Below are 19327 nucleotides of genomic sequence, written 5' to 3'. Positions count from 1 at the left end.
CTTGAAAAGCCACTCTGAGAGTGGAGGAAGGATGAGCCGTGGGTGCTGGAAGCAGCATGTGTGAAGCACATCTGTAGGATTTCCTTAGTGTGAGTTAGCCGTGTCATACAGCTGCTCTGGGACACATTAAGAGAGAAGTAAGCAAAATGGATCATCTGTAGATATTAGAGTGACCAAGATGAGGAAGAGATGTAAAACCAGGTCATATGAAGGATCGTTAATGGGGCTACATGTATTTATTTAGCCCAGCAAAGAAGAGACTAGTGCATGTGTGTTTTGTATGTGTTTGTTGGGGTAGGAGGGAAGGGGAGTGGTTTGGTAGAAAAATCACAGATGGTCACTTCCCAAAGAGATTTAAAGGGCTGACATGTTAAATGTTAATTTGATTCTTTATAGTGGAGGAGGAAAATGCATGGTGATTGGGAAGCCAAAAAGAGACATATTTCTGGTAAATATTGAGGAAGAAAGTTAGAATTATCTCATTGGAAATGGTCTGTCTGGGACTAAGTATTCAAACTAGACTGGAGTGACACTGGCTGGGTAGAGAGTGTTGAAGTATCATGGGGTGCCTGGATGGTTTAGGTGAGTGTCTCAGGCTGTAGGTGGTGAATAGGTGGAGGAGCTGCGTTTGAGCTCTTTTCACATGTCAGGGAGTTTGTGCTGAGCCACCTGCCGCTTGCCTAGTTGGTTCCCATGGGGTTAGGTGTAGTGGCTTTAGCTATGGATAGGAGTTTTTCCACCAGGTTACTTGTATGGAGACAACTTGAGATGTTCGAATGAAGAGATAATGGGAGTATCTGTTTTCATAGAATAGGCACCATAAGACAGCCCCCACAGACAGTCTCTCCATCATTTGCCATACAAGTGATGTCTGTCTCTGGTACTTCAAACCAGACAAAGAAGAGAGTAGTTTTCTGTTGGTTTGGGTGCTCTGCAGGCTTCTCTGCCCATCCAGTCTTCTAACCCCACTCTGCCCTAAATCACTTCCCCGGTCCTAGTATATAAGCTTTTTATAGGGGGCATGGTGGTTAAAGGTCAGACTGCTTGGGGTTTGAATCTCAACTGTGCACTTAGTAGCTGTGTGACCTTGGCGGGTCCCCTGAGCCCTCTGTGCTTCAGTTCGTTAATCTGTAGAATGGAGATAATTACAATTACTGTAACACTCACCTCATAGGGCTGTTACGAAGTTTAAATTAGTATATGTAAGGTACTTAGAACAGGGTCTGGACATTTTAAGTGTGATATACATTTGTTTTGCTATTTTTATTATTAACATAATTAATATGACATTTACATAAGCTTGTTTCCAGGGGGGAAGGACGTCTTATGGAGGGCAACATTGAAGATGGAGGGGTAAGCCTTGGAGAAGAACCAGGGTACCCTTTTCCTTATTCAGGATGAAAGAAAGGAAGGGTGGGCCACGAAAGGCAGGCTGAGAGATGAAGAAAAGGTGTGAGAGGCCATGTTTGAATGTTCTCTACTTACCCTGTAAATTAGCGACCTCTCCATATGGTCAGAGTGGGAGGGTAGAGTGGGGATTGAAGAAGGGTAGGAAGGGACTGGAATAGAGCCAGTGAAAATAAGATAAAAGCAATGGTAAACAGTCAGGTAGTCCAGGGGAGGTTGGAAACCCTGCTGTGAAATGGAGCCAGCCAGCAAGGCTGAAGGGTTTCTCTGACAGCTCTCAGGAGTCCACGAAAGCTGGAGATGAGGGGTGATGAGTTGAGGCAAGGGTGAGGAGAGGTTGGGTGATTGCAATGGAAGATCAAGGTGGCAAAGGAACTGGTGGCAGATACCTATAGGGGCAAGGGAACTGGTGATGGTTACCTATGAGACCACAACTGAAAAAATGTAATGTATATACCTCAGATATCAGCTGGGACCCTTTTGCCTTGCTTTAACCCAGTGTTATAACTTATTGTACTGACACAGACTAGAATACCATCTGCCTATCAAAAGAATGAGGTAAGTCTATGTGTCTTGAAAAGATGTCTGTGATTGAGCATTAAGGAAAAAGAGCCTGTTGCAGAAGATAGTGATCAGTGTGATACCATTTTAATAAAAAGAGTCATAGGAAAATCCTGGAACAATATACGTATACCAAATGCTTACCAGCAGTTACTTTTAGCAGGGATTGGGATGGATGGGGAGGCAAAGAAAGGAAATTAACTTTTTGTAACACACACTATTTAAAGGGAAAAGTGTGTTGGGATTATGGGTGATTTTTATATTATTATTGTGCTTTCCTTTATATCTCAGACTTCTGTAATATACATGTGTTGTGTCTATACAGAAATAAATTAATGTTTAAAAATGTGGAAAGCATCTATGTGTACAAGAGATCATTGCTTATTGTATCTCAGTAAATGGTTTTTATGTATTTAGAAAAATAGAGTGAGTCATCACAAGGAAGAATATTCAGCCTTACCAGCAATTAAAATTCATATTCAGACAACTTGTAGGAACTATATACACCTGTTAGGCCAGCCAAAAGAATGACAAATATGATATCATTATGTGTCAGTAAGAGTGGTGTAAAGATTGGGACAGTGATATTTGGACATTATTGGTAGCTTTTTGAATGGTTTATTTTTTCTCCTGGAAAACAATTGGTCAATGAATGTAACAACAGCTATAATATGATTCATATTTTTGAGCTGTATAATTCTACTTTTCGGAATATTTTCAAAGTAATAATGCCCAAGGAAACCAACCAATGAACCAAACAAACAAAAAAGCCCCAGGAAATAAATGTTCTCAAAGAAGGGAATGTCAAAGCAACTTATATAATATTAACCCATTTAATACTATGGTAGGATGATAAAAATGACAAGGACCTGGACTTTGTCAATAGAAGACTTTTTGTTTTTTTTTTTGAGCCAAGTCTCGCTCTGTTGCCTAGGCTGGAGTGCAATGGTGTGATCTCGGCTCACTGCAACCTCTGCCTCCCAGGTTCAAGCGATTCTCCTTCCTTAGCCTCCTGAGTAGCGGGGACTACAGGCATGTGCCACCACACCCGGCTAATTTTTGTATTTTTAGTAGAGATGAGGTTTTGCCATGTTGGCCAGGCTAGTCTCGAACTCCTGACCTCAAGTGATCTGCTTGCGTTGGCCTCCCAAAGTGCTGGGATTACAGGCGTGAGCCACCGCACCAGGCTAATATAGGACTTCTAATTGAAAATATATGATACAAAACATAAAAATAAACATTTAAGATAGATTTTATCAACTGTGTTATATATGTATATTCATATATTGGTGCATATATACTAACAACCACCTGAAGGGAAATAGAATATGTGCTATAACTTACCTTTATTAGATAATTTTCACTTTCTATTAAATTGCCTTTATTTCTAAAGAAAGGGGAGCCATAATTGAGGCAATTTTATTATATCATTTTTTAATTTAAGGATATTTTAATCCATTAACATAATGATGGACTTTTTGAATAATTTAAATGAATAGCAACAATAATTCATTATTTGTCTCATTTTTCAGAGGTGTGAGTGTTCCATTGTGACAATAAAGATTTTTTTGTTTTTTTTAAAAAAATAAAGAACATTTTTGACTTCTAGAGTTAGGTAAAAATACCTTTGATGAAGTTGCATAATGATCCTGTCTTTCACAAATCAAAAGAATTCCATTTTAAAAGTTTTTGCATTTTAAATAAAAAATCATCAATCTGACCTTATCCCATTGATCCCACTAATGATAAAATACTCTCAAAGATGTTTTGTTAGTATTGTTAGGAAAAACTTTCTCTCGTTCTAGTCATTCCAAATGCTTTGACCACACTTTTTAGGTCTTTTTTGTGTCTCTTTTTGATTCTCAGTTTGAACTTCATTCATTTACTCCATCATTTGAAGTCTCTACTATTTCTATCCACATTCTTTCTCTTTTCAGTTTCCTGGAAACCACTGAGCTTGGCCTTGTTTGGTGAACTGCATTGTCATTATTGCATGAAAATGTTAGCACTCTAAGCCCTGTTGCTGAGCACTGAGGATAAGAATGTGGCTCACAAAGGATGATAAATCCTCACATTCTGATTCTTATTTCGACATGCTCTTGTCACTTAACCTGATATAAGCATATATGAACCCCAGTCAGAAGACTGGAGTGCTCCTTCTGCTTAAAGAATGGGTTGGAAAGTCTACCTTCAATTGTTACACATGCTATAGATTCAGAATTCTCGAATGTGAGAGCTAAAGGGGCTTAGAGGTCATGTGGGGCAGTTCCATGGATTAGAAACCAAAGTCTTGAGCAGCTAAATGATTTTTCAGAAATAATCGAAGCCCAGCTCTTCTGACACCTCAATCTGTGAACATTTCAATAAATCCAACCTCTCTAAGTCACATCTGTATAGTTCAGCCAATTTTTAGCTAAGATTTGTGGCCACCCACAAATGTAGGCTTTATTCTAAAACCTTTAAGCTATTACCAACCGGATATTCATCTTTTCCAAATTCAGCACTACTCCAAACAGACCTGACATGTTTATGGTTAAACAGGAAGACCAGATAGTGTGCTTTGGTATTCATACATTAATGAAAGTCTGAATTGGAAAAATAGTTATACTTTGGTGTCACTGTTTATAACTGCAGAAATTATTTTAATCTTTTTTTCACTTGTAACAGGTTTTAGAAATGTGGATAAAATAATAACACTGCCACATACAGTTGGTATTTAGAGTATACAACTTTTGTTCTTTCTGTAGGTGGTGGCAGGTGTGTGTAATAATGATGCAAAACATTTGGTTTTAAACTTTGGAGAGTGAGATTTGTACGTTAACAGAGAAACGTTAAAAAATGTGTTCTCTTAATCATAGGCCCATTTTGAAACAAGCAAGTAGAACATAAAATTTTCAGAAGCACTTATATATTTCTACATCATTTAATGCAGAAATCTTAACAAAACTCCTTGCAATGGAATATCACCATTTAATAGTTGAGAATGTAGAACAGTTATAGTTACATGGCTGATGTTCATGAATTATCCTGCAATGAATAAATGACCCAGTAACCTTTTAAAAGTTATTGACTTCATAGATCAATATAATTTATGAGAAATTTGAAACATAATTAGCTGGAGTTCTTTGAGAGGAAAATGTTTTTATTTATTTATTTATTTATTTTTAAATTTTACTTTAAGTTCTGGGATACATGTGCAGAACGTGCAGGTTTGTTACATAGGTATACATGTGCCATGGTGGTTTGCTGCACCTATCAACCCGTCGTCTAGGTTTTAAGCCCTGCATGGATTAGGTATTTGTCCTAATGTTTGAGATGAAGATGTTAAGGATAGTTGGATATTTTTTCATGAACTTACTTTGTTTCAACTATCCTTTTAAATCAATTTGTAAAATATATTAGTAGGTTTCAGTTTCAAACTCATTTTGGAATGAGAGAGGTTATAAATAAACTTTGTATTCTACCTATACTGTAAACATTTAAAAAATTATTAAAGATGTTTGGTTCTAGATTATGGTTTTTCACATGTGTTATGATAATGCAGATGATATGTTATAGAAGGTGTAGGTATTGTGCTGTTTCTGAATAATAACGTGCCATATCTTGAGAGGCACCTTAAAAATGACAATTATGGGCTGGGCACGGTGGTTCACGCCTGTAATCCCAGCACTTTGGGAGGCTGAGGTGGGCAGATCACCTGAGGTCGGGAGTTTGAGACCAGCCTGACCAACATGGCAAAACCTCATCACTACTAATAATACAAAATTAACCAGGCGTGGTGGTGCATGCCTGTAATCCTAGCTACTCGGGAGGGTGAGGCAGGAGAACTGTTTGAACCCGGGAGGCAGAGGTTGCAGTGAGCAGAAGTAGCGCCTTTGCACTCCAGCCTGGGCAATAAGAGTGAAACTCCATCTTAAAAAAAAAAAAAAAAGGACAATTATGATAGTAACTTTGTTTTATAATACTGCTTATTTTTCCTTAAATTCTTATTGTTGAGCAGAGGCTCTAGAAATAGGTAATAAGACTAGCTAGGTTTTAACATAACTTGCCATTTGCTTTCTGAATTAGTTTTTAAAGTTCACTGGTAGCGGCCATGTGCTGTAGGTGTGATTACATGGAACAAGGACAGATACATGCTTCAAGAAATAAACAAATGTGAATATGATTATTAAGTATAATTATATAAAATAATTATTGTAAAAATTATAATATATGATGCACACACACCATATTTAAGCAGTATAGCATTGAGGTAAAAGAAAAATGTGTACATAAACATTATACTGATTTTAGAGGTTAAAATGAAGCCTATTATTTGGATGTTGACACAGGGTAGTAACATGCCACATGGAACTGTTTCCAGCCCCTATGCAAATCTCTGGATGGGAGAGTTCTAGTTCTAGCTGTATGGCAGACTAGATGTTAAGAGAGACCCTGCTTGGGAAAGCAAGCCTGAGCATGCTAGATAAAATATGTTTTTTAAAAAGTAGTTTTAAAAGCATGGCTGAGCTGGCAGAAATGTGTAAGGGAATTCCTTGGAGGGTAGGAATGACGACACTGTGTGTTAGGCGGGGTAAGTGACCACTGGAACAAACATTGGTCCCCATGGTATCTGTTGACCTCTGAAGGCCTGAAGTGTGGGTTTAACCAGGCATGTGTAGAGGGAGCACAGGAAACAGAGCCCAATACAGGGTAGAGGTCAAGTCAGAGCTCCCACATAGAGTCAGCACACCAAATGGTTCTTCCGAGTGGAAAAACGAAGAAGAATCTGCTCTGGAGAGGGATTGGTGGGGACATGTGTAGCTGTCTCTGCTTTGGTTGTGGGTGGAATGGAAAAGAAAAGACCCCCATGAGAATTACTAATGATAACCCTGCATGAAGCTAGGCTTTGGGTTTGAGTTAATACCACCCGTGGGGCCAAGTTGAATGTTCAGTTGAAAATGGTCTTAGATTGGAGTAATCCTAGCTCCTGGTAGAAGGAAAGGGGAATCTCTCTGGAAGAACACAATAATTTAAATCTAGACCTTAATAAATTCCCACAAATAAAATTTAAGGGCCATGAATCCACGATAGAGGCCTCCCCCGACCCCCAACACATAAAGAAAGAAACTACCATGAGCAGTGGTTAATTGAAAAAACATGCTATAGAGTCAGTTCCACGTAGACTCAGAGTTTGGAGTGGTCTGTTTCAGAATGTAAAATATGTCTGTTTAATATATTTAAAGAAAGAAAATGAGCTTTGAGAATATGACAAAGATTTGAAATGAAACCAGATAGAATTCATAGAAATGAAAATATAATGTTAAGTGGACATTCTTGGAGTTAGACCTTCCTTGATCCTTTAAACAGGATCCTGGCACTTACATCTATTTTCCCTTCATCATTCTATAGCTTTTTTAAAGCTTTGCACCATCCCTCAAGTGAGAACAACAACAGTTTTTCAAACCAGTCAGAGAAAAGTTGTTAAACAGTTTTTGTAAAACAGCACATTAGCCTCTGAGACCTAGGGCAGAAGGAAGACAAAGAGATAGATTATAATTACACACAACCTACATATGCGGGAATATATTACTGTTATCTTTTTGCCAGTAAGATGGATTTTTTTCGAACTTTTTTTGCCCTTCTTATTGCCCTTCTTAGCTTCTGCTCTTTGTTCCTTAAAATGTTAACTCTTATCTTACCCCAAGTTTTTACATTGAACAGTTTGGAACACATACCAGATTTACTAAAGAAGTGTGCTCCTTGATCCATTAAAAAAAATTTTTTTAGGATGGGGTCTCACTCTGTCACCCAGGCTGGAGTGCAGTGGTGCAATCTTGGCTCACCACAACCCCTGCCCCCTGGGCTCAAGTGGTTTTCCCACCTCAGCCCCCTGAATAGCTGGGACTACAGGCCTGCATCACCATGCCCAGCTAATTTTTGTGTTTTTTGTAGAGGTGAGGTCTCACTATGTTGCCCAGGTTGATCTCGAACTCGTGGGCTCAAGCAGTCTGCCTACCTCGGCCTACCAAAGTGCTGGGATTACATGAGTGAGCCACTGCATCCAATGAAAGCTGTATTTTAAATGGAAACTGGAATGGCACAAAAATTCTGTGTCCCAACTTTTGGGTTCAGGAAATCTATTCATCCTTTGCAGATGCTCAAGAATCTTTGTGTAACTGGATTCTGTGCTAAATATATATGGGGACCTATGGGCTGCATAGTGGAGTAGTGAAAGCCTTGTATAGACACTGGTGGGCAATCTTTCCTCCCTCCTCAAGGCCATAGGACATCTCTTCATATATTTGTAATAATTTTCTCTGGAGCTCAAAATGGAAAGCAATGGGCTGATTACTATTTTGACAGTCATAATTTGTGACCAGACTTTAAAAAATATTGTGGTCAATGATGTTGCACAATTACTTTTGTCTGTCACATAGAAAAAACAATCCAGATTTAATTCAGTGCAAACAAATAAATAAAATGCTCTGCTAAGAATATAGAGTCAAGCTTTTGGTCTAGTGGGAGAGGCTGGGACTAGTCGACAAATATAAGGCAGAAATAAAACAAATGACACGAGAGAAATAGAAATCAAGTGCTATATTTGATCAAAACAGAGAACAGTTACAGCAGAGCGATTTGGAAAGGCTTTGTGGAAAATGTGAAATCTGAATGGAGCCTTGAGGAATGAGCCGGGTTTCATTTGGTATAGATGGGGGTGGGTGTCACAGAAAGAAGACACTGTGGAAAAGGGCCAGCTTTTGGAAAGCTTGGATCATTAGAGGGAACAGAATGATCAGTAACGTTTATGAATTAATCATAGAAAGGTCTGACTTTTTGCCAATGCGATAAAGATACATGACATCTTAGAAACTTGAATTTTGCTGAACCGAGAACTTGAATCAGGCTTTCTGCAGGGCTCTTGTTTGGGAGTAAGTCACTTGGTGAGTGAGTGAGTGAGTGCTCCCAGCGGAGGGCCTGGCATCCTCAGCTGGTGCAGCTCTGCCATTCTTAGGTTGGCATGGTGTGGGCCTTAATACTCGTGAATTACTGAAGCTATGTTTCTGTGTCTTTAACAAAAAATCTAGTGGTAGTGATTGAAAAGCAGACAGCGATTCTTATTAACGACAACAATGCTTCAGAAATTTGAGTGGAATGCTGAATTTGGTATTGGATCAGATGGGTGACAGGAGTGTGGAATTTTGCAGATGACTCAGGAAGAAACTCCTTTTCACATTGGAGGTCTGCTTTCATCCACTCCGGATGAAAGGAAATAGAAAAAAATAAAATTATAAAAGTAGAATGAGGCCATCTTGAATAGCAGGCTGTGACTGGTGGATACAGTTTTCTGAGCAGCTGTTTAATATGAACTAAACTTTTAGAAAAGATATTATTGGCAGGTTGATCGTACTTTTATTATCAACGAAGATACATGGTGAGAGTTGTTATAAGAACTATTCAAAAAAGTGGAAGTTCAATAAAATGAAATGATCTATGTAATAGATATTATGTTCTCAAAGTTTCCATTCTCCCAACTTTTGTGTCCAACATTAAGATTGTGAATTTTGTTGAATTTTTCTTTAATCCCCATATCTCTAGGCATTTATTCCTATCTCTAACAAAATTGCAACAATATTTGTGAAAATAAAACTAGGGTGCACATTAACAACTGCCTACCCCAAATCCATTTGCTGTTTTTCCTTACTGATAAAATTCTAGTTAAACATACTATCCCAGACTCCCTTGTAACTAGGGTGACATGCAAGTTAGTTCTGGCCAGTCAGATACAAGCAGAAGCCTCTTGATAAAAAGAAAAACAGCTGACATATGCCTCTCGCCCTTCATCTTTTCCCTTCTTGGTGGGAGCATAGAAACACTGCCTGAACCTTCAGGAGGCATCTTGAGACCACAAGGGCAGGTCAGAAAGAGAGGAGGCTGGGGCAGTTGTCCCGTCATAAAGTTATTGCATCACCTCTTACCTGTTTACCTCTGACCAATTTCTTAAGTTGGAAAAATAAACCGACCTTGGTTATGCCAGGCGTGTCACTGGGTTTCTTTTACGAAAGCAATCCTAACTGACACAGTAGCCCACTTTTGGGCAGGTATAAAATGGATAGCATTCCTTCTGGTGCACTGGGAGAATTCAGGGAATGAATGAGTTTTGCGAGGGAATTGTGGTGACACTTTAGTGTGTCTGCCCTGTGGGAAGTGAGTTTGAACCCCAAACTGAAAGTTATACCATCCACCAGCATTGGCAAACTATAATGCCGCTCCACTGCTCACGTGTATGTGGCCCAAAGGGGCAGAGCAGCCCTGGGGAAAACACTGATCACGAGGAGTGCAGAATGCTCAGATCAGCTTCCAGTAAGCATAGACTTTAATTTCGGGAAAAGGAGTAACTAGTGGCAGGTGTTTTACCGAGTGTGGTGGAGGGAGCAAACCTCTTGCGTAATGCCACTGATGAAGACCTATTATTGAAAGAGAATACTGAGTATTTGCAGAGTTACAGAAATGGCAATAAGAATCTCGACAAGATGAAGTAGCATTCCAGACCAGCACTGTCCAACAGAAACACAATGCAACCACATAAGTAATTTTATATCTTTTGCTAGTCACATCAAAAAGGTAAAAAGAAGCAGGTGAAATTGTATTTAACTCACTATATTCAAATATCATTTTGACATGTAATTAATATAAACATTATTAATTGTATATTATATATATATATGAAATCCAGTGTGTTTTGTACACTTATAACACATCTTGATTTGGACTTAGCCACCTTTCAAGGTCTCCATTGCCCCATGTGGCTAGTGGCTATTAACAGAGCAGTTTCAGAGAAGAAAAAGGTGATTTATGTAGTACTCGGACACATTGGTTTATTTATTTTTTTAAAAAAGTAAACATTTCCCCAACATTCTAATTTTCTAGGGGTGTAGAAGAAACAGGCATTAGTAAGATTCTAGGAGAGTCTAAAAATAATGAAGAGAGAGGTCCCATAGTAGTGTCTAGCTGTGTGTTTTTAAAGTGAGTCTGACATGGGTTGTTAGATTTGATCTAAAAAATGAGGGCCAAGAAATGGAAATTGAAACAAAAGACTTACTGAAACCATATGTGTAATCTTGGAAAAGAAAGAATATGCTCAATTTCACCTCTTGGACATATTGAGAAGTAGAAGTGTGTCTTTGTAGAATTATTCACAATGTCTCTCTCAAATGATGGAAATTTTCTTGTTTTACCATTTTTCTGTTACAGGCTCTTCCTTCCTTAAATTGGAAGTGATGAGAGAAGACAAATTTGGGGAGCACAGGGCAGAATGTCTGACTTCATTCTTATAGCTGCTGAGCTTGATGTCACCTCAGCTTGTATTTGATTCCTGAAGTTAGAATATTTCAGAAATCTTTCTTTGGGCACTATTTGCTAATGCAATTATTATTATTATTACTTTTTTTTCAAGTTTCAGTTATTTATTAATCAGTGTAATCTCCAATAGAGATTACAATAGGGATCTCCAACATGATTTCATGCATTTAGAGGAGAAATATTTCCTGGTTAAGTGGAAAATTGTGCGGATGTGGCTTCTGGAAGACCTTCATTCTAAAGCAGCGTTATAGTGAAACATTTCATTTAGAAATCTGGACGTTCCTTCTTCAGTTTGCTGTAATCCACATTCACTGAGTAGAACTTGTATTGATCATTGGGACCCAGTTTGTTCCAGGGCTCTGGGTTATTTCTGTCCCAACAAACATCTGGATTGAACAATGCCAGACGCAAGAGATACAGTGTTGCTCCAGTAGCTCCAGTTCCAATAAATACAAAGAGGGGGATCAAGCTCGGCTCTGGCGGAGCATGTTTGCAGCAGAGGCCTCCGACTGGAAAGGAGAGAACCTGTCTAGCCACCAGGCCCTGAGCTAAGTAGTATCTGCCTGCAATTATTATTTATCCCAGTTCATTCCATGCATGAAGTATTCTGGAAGGGTTTTTAACTCTTCACATTCTTACTGGCCAACCAGTATCAAATACATGGAATGAGGTTTCAGGCTCTGCCTCCATTGAGGCGCTTCCCTCTGGAAAGTACTAGAGAATATTTTTGAAGAGTCTGTGTGGACACACAGCAAGTTTTAGTTTGTTTTTGTTTTTGTTTGGTATACCTAGAAACACACTTTGTGAATGTGAAGGGTTCTCTTGTGCCCAACTAGAAATCGCTGACTGCCTCTGAAGATAAGGATGGAGAATTTGTTGAAAGATTTCTCTTTAATTACAGAGTGGTTATGCAAATGTGATTATGGTTGAAATTTATTTTCATAGTGAAAGTAGCTTTTGGGGACATTCAGGCAATCTAGAAAAATATAAAGAAGAAAAGAAAAATTATGCATGCAAGCATAGTTAACCCTTGGTCATTATCCTGTCTGACGTTTTCCCTATCCACATGTACCCCAAATGCTCACTTCCCCCCATCCCAACACACACACACACCCCTTCCCCCTCCTCCTTTCCTCTCTTCTTCAATCTCCTTCCCTCTCCTCCCCTTCCTTCCTCCTTTTTTGTCTTTTTACAAACCAGGATCATATTCTACATAGGTTTTATAGCCTGCTTTTTACTTAACAATAAATGCATTATGGTACTATGTGAGTGTGTCTATTGAATGAGGCCTCTCTGTTCATTTCTAGTAATGTGCAATATTATTATTATAAACCATGACGGAGTGAGCATTTGTTTAATCATTGTCTTAGGATGTATTCTTAAGTGGAATTGCTGAGAGTGTGTGTGTAGGGTTTGGCTGTGTGTTGCCAAATTGTCCTCCAGTGAGGATGTGTAATTTATTCTTGCACTAAGAATATTCCAGAGTGCTATACCTACAGTGGTAGTATTCTTTTTTTGCCAGTCTCAGGGTTTAAAAATGATATAGTTGCTTTAATTTATTTTGTTTTGGTTACTAGCAAATTTGGACATATTTTCGATTGTTTATTGGCAGTTTGTGTTTCTTCTTCGGTGCATTGACCATTTGTGTCTTTGTTCATTTATGTATTTTATTAAGGTATTCTTTTCGTTTTGTATTGGAAAGCTGTCTTTATATATTTAAAACATATGCTCTTTGTCACGTATATTACAGATTTAACTACCTCTAAAGTGTTAATTTTATTTACTGTTCTACAATATTGAAAAGTTTTGTGAGGTGCTGCTGTTTTTCTATCTGATTTTCATATGGAGTCATTTGTGAGAAATATGTTCTGGGTATTGCAACCTGCTTTTTGTTTGTTGAAGTAATCCATCAAAAGCATTTATATACTTTCATGTATAAGCCCTGCATCATCTCTAGAGTGTATTTTGAGTAAGTAATGTCAATGAAATCACCATCTAATTATGTTCTTGCTTAAGTGCCTGCTATTACCTTTGAAGTTTGCTGCTAATCTCTTCTTAGCTTCATTGCTTAGTATCTAAGGTTTAGATAAGCAGTGACAATTAAAAACATAGAAGAATGTAATTTTTTTCTTGAGTGAGTCTCCTTTTAATATTTGAATTGAATGTTAGCTAAGAAGTAGTAAACTCACTGTTTTAATTTTTATTTATCCTATCTCTACATTGTGTGCAGACACACATGATCAACATCATATAGCCTAAGATTATCCTTCAGAAAATTTTCCTAACAACTCAAACAATGTCCTATAGTCAGTGGGCTCCTAACAGTGTATTTTGATTTAAATGTCTGTTAAAAAGCAGGAATTTGCATAGTTTGGGAAGTCTACCCATTGTCATACTTCTGCATATGAAAGTAATATGGTAATGTTAAATTTGTGAAAAATAGCAACATTAAATTTGTGTCTATAAGAATTTAAAATTAAGTAGGGGACACAAGACAAATAAATATAACTTGTGGGAGTACATAAACAATAATTTAAAGGCTTTGAGGGGTAAAGTATGTAAAGTAGAATGTGATACTTTGGCAAGAAAGCTTTAGAGGCAGAGCTTGAGTTACCATTCAGAGACAAGGAGCAGAGTGAGACAAGCAGAAGAGGAACAGTTGGGTATTGGGTGTCACAGGGTATGGATGGGGATTAGCAGCCATGGAGGGCCGGCTGGCAGAGAACACCAAAGGCAGTGATACACCAAAGGCAATGACCAGAAGTGTATCTTGATGTAGAGGTCAAGAACTAACCCCAGGTGGGCAGCTAGTACCTTTTCAAAATGGTGGGCATGGCATGGCTATTGCATGCAATTTAAGAAAATAGGTGAAATCCTGGCATATGCAAATGTTAGGGAAGTACAACTGACGTAAAAGCAAGACAGAGCTCTAAAACCCTGTTGTTCTATGATTCTGTTTGCTGGGAAAATGTAAACGCCACTGACAGCACATCTCTATTACAGATGTATGGGCAGATAAATGGGCTCAGAAAGAGATTATGTGATTGATTATGACCTTTCTATAGTACCTGACTTACATTAAGTATGTTTTTAATACATAAAACTAGTTGACCAAAAATGCCTTTAAAAATGAGTCATCATATATATATATATATATCTTTTTTTTTTTTTTTTTTTTTTAAGATGGAGTCTCACTGGCTGGAGTGCAGTGGCGTGATCTTGGCTCACTGCAACCTCCACCTCCCAGGTTTAAGTGTTTCTGGGATTAGGGGCACCCACCACCACACCCGGCTGATTTTTGTATTTTTAGTAGAGACAGCGTTCCCCATGTTGGCCAGGCTGGTCTCAAACTCCTTACCTCAAGTGATCCACCTGCCTTCACCTCCCAAAGTGCTGGGATTGTAGGTGTGAGCCACCATGACCAGCCAAAAATGAGTCATAATATAGTTCAAACTTTGCACATAAATATGTATAAAGTCATGAACTTACATAGTGACTGAGGATTTTGCATATATAATTTGAGTCTTTTAAAAGTTGAGTCTTTTAAAAGTTTAAAAATTATTTTATAATGCTTGCTGGCTTTAGCCATCTATTTTAAACCATATGTTCCCTTTAAACAAATTTCATAATTCTTAAAACTTTGATATTCTGATTTCTATATTCTTGATACTGAATTAGGGAATTCCTAGTGATAACTCATAGTAAATTAGTAAATGCAATTAGATTTCAAGGTCTCCATGGCTATGATGGTTACATACTAAAATCCTTGAATTAGAGTGACAAAAAAATAAAATAAAATAAATCACTTGGTATCATTTGCAGAGAATAATTGTTCCTTTATTTATATAATGCATCATAGTTTGCAAAGTGCTTGTTTCTGCAGTTTTTAAATTTATTTGACAAATAATAGTTGAATATATTTGTAGGGTACAATGTGGACTTTTGATGTGTATATACATTGTAGAAAGATTAAATCAAGCTAATTAATATATATCCATCACTTCACCTCCTTATTTTTTTTGTGATGAAAATATTTACAATCTATTCTTCTATGTTCCTGCAGTTTTTGTTTCATCTTCGTGAAAACCTTGGAGGCAGGTGGCATAGCTATCACTACCTCTATTGTTACAGATAAGGACACCAGACATAGGGCTTTGGTGACTTGTCCATAACCCACATCTGACTTCCAGGAGAGTTCTTTAAACACATACAGCCTCTATCACCGTTATTTGATTACAACTCCTCAGTTAGATGATTCCTGAAAGCAGTTTTCTTGATTTTCTTCTCCTTCGTATATGGTGTTCTATTCTGGGGCTTAGCAGAGTTGATATTCAAATACAATATTTGAATGAATTATTTTACTGAGAAAGGTAATAATATAGTGCACCTTAAATAGATTGCTAAAATACTTAAATCTTACTCTGGCTGAGGTTTTGGAAAAATTAGATGTAGGGACAGTTCAACAACCATGGGTTCAGCTTGATTCCTTCGCAGAGACTTAGTAGCAGTTAAGCACAGCGAATAAGGTGGGCAGACAAATCTTTTAATTGGCCCGTGATCATGGAGTGTGCCTCAGTCATTAAATAAATCTGCAAGGGCACAAAAAGTGGTTGCTTCAAATCACTTTTATACTGTTTTTGTGGCTTGTATACTTGACTGTTCAGGAGCTACCAGACCATAAAATCTAGCCAGTGAGAGCACTGGAAGTCACGGAGCTCAAAGGTTTATTACGTGGTGTGAAACTCTATTGTTTTGTGCGTGTGTTAAATAATTGCTGTCAGTGCAAGACTGTTAAAAACTCCCGGCTAGTAATAACATGAATGCACTTTATGGCTTCAAAAGGAGATAAAAGAAATTTCTTAGTCAGCACTTTGACGGCATCACAGCTAATGTCAGTTTTGTTATTGTGAGGACTTTACTTTTGGCAGATGCTCTCCCTTCTGGCAGCAGAGCGCTAATTACCATATAAATGAAGCTGGGAAGTGAGCTGAGGGCATGCAATCAGCCCCTTCTGCCTTGTACCCAGGTTTCCAGGGCTGCAGTGCCAGGCAGGCATAGCGTGGGCTGACGCCACGGAGAGGGTTCCACTCCCCTTCTCCCTTTCTTCCCATTCACATCCATTAGAGGGACATTAAGCGGCTTAGCTGCTGTGCAAACACAAAGATCATTCTTTTTTCTTCTTTTCTTTTCTTTCTTTTTTTTTAAACCTAGGGTCTTCTCTCTAATAGCATTCCAGGAATTAGCCTAATCCATCCTGCTTTAATTCATAGGCACTAATTATATTTCAGCATACATTCTTACACACTAAATTATAAGTATCCTTACTTTAATCAGTTGTAACTAGTCCTTAAATTGAGGGTTTAGTACTCTCCTTTTATCGGATAACAGGCTTTGCTGTGTTATGTGATGGGATTAAACTGTTTATTTAGGATGTAGAATTGAAGACGTGGATGATGTGTTCGTTTTTTTCCTAAAGTGTATTTTCTTTAGCCAGAGTGTATTTCAGAACTTCATAATGACCTTTTAAAATTTGTAAAATGGTGTCTAATGCTTAGGTCCTTTTGGGATGTGAACTGACAAGCACAATTTGTAGAAACATAATTATAATGCAGGTGAATAATCATTTATAGTTGCAAAGCATTTCACACATAAACTATTCTGTTTGGTATTTAAGTCGCCCTCCAGGTGGGTAACTGAAGGATGCCTGTGAGGTGGTCACTGAAGGCCACACAGTTGGCAGTGCAGCTGGTGAGGAGTACAAGTCTCATCTCCCTCTGGGGGCTCTTTCCTTCCACCTCACTCTGCCTATTGACTGGAGTTCCCTCTACGTTACAAAGCACCTAGTAAGATGATCTTTTCCTATCAGCATTTCAATTTTTTTTTTTAGACTTTGTGGAAAATAATCGTTTTGCAGCACTTAAAGAGAATCCCTTGCGGGCATTCCGTAAAATTTTACATTTTACTGACAGCACAAAAAGAGGAAATTGTTTTTTCTTTTTGGCAAGTAATTGCTAGTCTAGCTTTTAAAATTATCTGTCTATATAACTATTACTCATTATCTATCTATCTATCTATCTATCTATCTATCTATCTATCTATCTATGTATCTATCTATCTATCCATCCCCTCACAGGGCTTTAAGCCTCTTGAAAGAAGTGTAAAGAAGATAGACTGATGACTGCCCCCCTGGTAACTGGCACTTCAGAGAGGGTGAGAGAATTCACAGATAATTCTCTTTTCTGAGCTAGGAAAGAGTCAAATTAGTTGAGAGACTTCACTTTCAGTCCAGTACTTCCTCCAGCCCCATGAAAAAGAGTGTACCCATCAAAGAATCCCCCTCCTGCCATCTTTATCTTAGCAGGATCTCGCTACTTTAATAGATGAGACTCTTTGGAAAGGACTTTAATTTGCTGAGGTCACAGACTCATCCCGGAGCCTAACTTCTTGAAGAACATTCCGCCTTAGCAGTTTCAGGCAGGCCCACTGGGTCACTGTGCACTGTCCAGAGGTGACTGGCTGAGGGAAAGAAGGGGCTGAAATCTGCTGTGCTCCATTTGATGAATGGTGCTTGCTGGCACACCGCTTCTTCTTTCACAAGAGGCTGCAGTCACTGGCCAAGTCTTGCAGTGGGGCAGCTGTCATCCGGGGCCGCTGCCCTGTTGTGGCACTCAGAGCGGGAGCAGCTGCATCCCCATCTACCTAGTCACCAAAGACAGACACTTCACTTCTTTTTTTCTTTTCTTTTCTAAATTGTAAGGAATGTCCAGGCACTTGCTCTTTAGGTGGACATGGAAAGTCACCCTTCCCTAAAGACTGGACTTAACCCTATTAATTATGCAAATATAATGCAAATGAGTAACCATGATTCTGGGAGAAGAGTGACAGGAAATGTTGGCGAGACAAAGTCTCACAGTGCTGACTGCCTGTATAGGGGCCAAGGAACGTCCTGGAGGAAAGGGAGTCCAACTGTAACCCCTTTCTCTTTTTTGGCTCAATTTTACTTGAACCTCTCTCATGGATTGATGTTGCTCCAGCAGAGGTCCCTTGGAAAGAAAGGACTCCAAGGGGCCCAAAGGGAAACTCACTATGGAGAAAGGAGAAGGTTGAACTGGCTAACATTAGGGTCTTTCTAGGCTCATGAGGGAGGGCTCGTGGCTGAGCCTGGGTTTCTGGCACAGCATTGATCCCTTGACAGTGTGTGTGAGTTAAGGTAAAGCAGCAGTTCCCTGGGATCCCAAGTGTGAGGCATCACTGTCATTTTTGCAGGGATCTGGAACACCAGGGTTTGTGGCAGCAATGGACAAAAGTAACAACTCTGTGGTTTTACCAGGGGCTGCAGCACCTAGAAGTGTGGACTCGTCTTGGACTGATCAGGCTTTCTATTCTGTTTTGACATGGCATTTGGAATCAGGACAGACCTCAACATTTTTCAACAATTTGGGGTAGGGCTGGGGAGCAGCTTCAGGAGGGAGATACTGGAATTGCTGCTAATAACATAGACTAATGGGGTCTCAAAACCAATGAATTGGGAAAGGAAGAGATTGGACTATATTTTTACCCCACAGTTATGAAGGGAGTCATATCAGTGTATTCTTCCTCCGTAATGTCTTTCAAATCCTTTATCTCTGTCTTACCACATTAACTAATCCTTCTGCAGCTAGTCTCTCCAGTCCATTTCACACTGCTGCAAGAGTGATCTTTCCAGAATGCAAATATGATATGGCACTTCCCTGATTAACATTCTATAATGGCCCTGTAACCTTTAAGATGAATCCAGATTTCCTGGCCGGCTGTACGCTTTTCAGCCTCATCGCTCGCCGTAGCTCCCAGTCCACCCAGCGTGCCCACCACTGTGAACGACTTGCTGTTCCCTAACATACAAACCTTCTTTATGCCACTGAGTCTTTGCACATGTTATTCTTCCCTGTTTTTCACTTTCTCGTTCTTAAAGGCTTATTCAAATATCCTCTCTTTTATGGTAGAAAAACTCCACTCCATATCATCTGAATCCCAACAT

At 38.8% G+C, this 19327-nt stretch overlaps 1 protein-coding gene and 1 pseudogene across 2 annotated transcripts in view; one reads left to right on the top strand and one right to left on the bottom strand.

Moving 5' to 3' along the window:
- FSIP1 (fibrous sheath interacting protein 1) overlaps positions 1–19327 on the top strand; it is a 194369-nt gene that overhangs the window by 73503 nt on the left and 101539 nt on the right. The gene's annotated exons all lie outside the window — the stretch shown is intronic.
- On the bottom strand, positions 11393–12000 carry LOC114679301 (cytochrome c oxidase subunit NDUFA4 pseudogene; annotated as a pseudogene). Its single transcript, XR_003731021.2, has 2 exons — positions 11958–12000; positions 11393–11873 (listed from the first exon to the last, which is right to left on the bottom strand). The product of XR_003731021.2 is annotated as a cytochrome c oxidase subunit NDUFA4 pseudogene (transcript).

This window comes from Macaca mulatta, chromosome 7, assembly GCF_049350105.2.
Source record: "Macaca mulatta isolate MMU2019108-1 chromosome 7, T2T-MMU8v2.0, whole genome shotgun sequence".
Lineage (NCBI taxonomy): Eukaryota > Metazoa > Chordata > Mammalia > Primates > Cercopithecidae > Macaca > Macaca mulatta.
Note: the sequence above shows the minus strand (reverse complement) of the source record. Positions and strands in the feature narration are given on the sequence as shown.